This window comes from Theobroma cacao, chromosome 5 (genome assembly GCF_053813885.1).
Source record: "Theobroma cacao isolate CCN51 chromosome 5, ASM5381388v1, whole genome shotgun sequence".
In the NCBI taxonomy this organism is placed as follows: Eukaryota; Viridiplantae; Streptophyta; class Magnoliopsida; order Malvales; family Malvaceae; genus Theobroma; species Theobroma cacao.
This window is the reverse complement of record NC_142643.1, coordinates 27,062,217-27,064,444: the sequence shown is the minus strand read 5'-3', so window position 1 is coordinate 27,064,444 and position 2,228 is coordinate 27,062,217. Positions and strand designations below refer to the sequence as shown.

At 34.9% G+C, this 2,228-nt stretch overlaps 1 non-coding gene across 1 annotated transcript; it reads left to right on the top strand.

The window, feature by feature from the left end:
- The first annotated feature begins 470 nt into the window (after window positions 1-470).
- Window positions 471-577, top strand: LOC148762519 (small nucleolar RNA R71). Its single transcript, XR_016026839.1, has one exon. It is a non-coding gene; the product is annotated as a small nucleolar RNA R71 (small nucleolar RNA).
- Window positions 578-2,228: the final 1,651 nt, after the last annotated feature.

Sequence of the window (2,228 nt, the reverse complement as noted above, 5' to 3'; positions counted from 1 at the left end):
TTAAAGCTAAAGATAATCCCTAAATGCTGCCGCAAGAAAAGTTTGGATGGTTCCCCCACCCAGGGTTATAGGTGTTGGAGTAAGGGTTGTTTTGTTGTTTGTTCCCCGCAAATTAAACTATCTCTGTACTACTTGGACACTGATTACTTGCATGCTCATCTCCACAACACTCACAAACTACAAAAGGACTTTGAATTGAGTTAGCACTAAAAGAATCAAGTTTTTTAGTTAAAATTGCTACATGTGTTGATAATGTAGTAATAGCATCCACATCATGTGCTCTAACTACTCTCCTATGTATTGATCACTTTGCTGGCCACTAGTATTTGTTCGATGACATCTCCTCTAACAGGTCATATGCCTCGTCAATTGACTTTGCCATTAAAGCTTTTCCTACAACAACATTAATGGTGGTTCGAACATAACCACTCAATCCATTGTAGAACATTTGCACTTGAAGCCACTTTGGAAGACCATGATGAGGGCAACACCTAAGCAAGCCCTTTTATCTTTTTTAAGCTTTGTCCAATGATTCAAAATCTAGCTGCATGAATGATGTGATATCATTCCTCATTTTCACTATCTTAGTTGAAGGAAAGAACTTAGCAAGAAACTTTTAAGCAAGGTCATCCCTTTTATGACGGATCTAGTAGGGATCGCATTCAACCACACTTTAGCTTTATTCTTCGATGAAAAAGGGAAAAACCTCAAATAGATTGCATCATCTGTGACTCCATTGTGTTTAAAGGTATCACATATCTCCAAGAAGTTTGAAATGTGAGCATTTGGATCATCATTTGAAAGACTCTCAAGCTGGACTGAAGTTTAGATAATGGTGATGATGCTTGGCTTAATTTTCTAATGCTTGAGGGAATCCCTTATACTAAAGGAACAACATAATCTCTTAAACAACGATTCTCTTCCACTACTGGCTCTTGAATTTGCTACTCACCTTGTTGATCAGCCATTGTATAAGTTTGAGCACAAACTTGTTGATTTTTTCATCAAAGTCTTTGGAATGTTCTCTCGATCTCTGGATCACAAGATACAATCTCCAAGCTTTTTGCTCTTCTCATACAGTGATAGATTAAACTTGAAAAACAAAAAAAGAAAAACTCAAATTCAGACTAATTTGTTGAATTTTAATATTGGCAAAATAAATACGAAAACAAATCCCTAGCAACGGTGCCAAAGTTCAAATTCAAAATATTGATAACTTTCCAAGGCACCAAACCAAGAATTTAAAGTTGAAAAATTCTTAGTTGGTTGTAGCCCATTTTAATTAGTTAAGGATGAATGGAGAGAAGCTTCAATCAGTTAAAGAAGCATTAATCGGTTGAAAGGATGCTAGCCAAAAGTAGTGCTTGAAGGTGCTTGAAAATAGAAAGCTATTAATCAGTTAAAGCTGTCGTTAATTGCTTAACATAGAAAATCAGTGTGCAAGTTAGAGAAGCCTTAATAAGTTAAAGCCTACCTTTAACCGATTAATGAAGCACTATATGCATATTTGAATTTAAGCACAAAAGGACAAAATATCGACAAAAAACGGCTAGTTTTTGTCTCCAACGATTAAAAGTGATTTTTCAAGTATTTAAAGCCTCTCCAATAGTCAAAATCATAGAGAGAAGCTATCCAAAGTAATTTTGAGCTTAAAAGATCAAAAAGCTTCTCTTTACACTTGTATTTCACTCTCATCCTTTGTAAAAGTGTTGAGTTTAACTTTATACATCTTAGATCAGCTAAGTGATCAATTGTACTTCATCATTTTTCTATTTCTTGTTTACTTAGAGTGTGAAAGATACTCTAAAGGGTAAATCAAGCTTAAGTCAGCTTGGTTGTTGTTGCAGGTTCTAACTTAGCCTTAGAAAAGTTAGTTTTGGATTTTGGTTGATCCCAAGAAAAACCATTATTAAAGGTTGTGGCTGAGCCTATGAAAACCCATTGTAAAAGCTTGGTGGAAGCTTGGCAATTTCACTGATTTTAGTGAATTGGTTTGAAAATCCTTGATTGGGAGATCAAAGTAGTGGATATAGGTCAAGGGAACTGAACCACTATAAATCATTCTGCTTTGTCTGCTTTCTTTTATTTTCCTTTTATTCCTAACTCTTAAATCATTCCTCCAACAAGCTTTAAACTTCCATTATCAAATTCCCTCAATTAGCTCTTAACTTGGAAAAATTTTTCATGTTATTCCAAAAGTGCTATTCACCCCCCTCTAGCATTCTTTT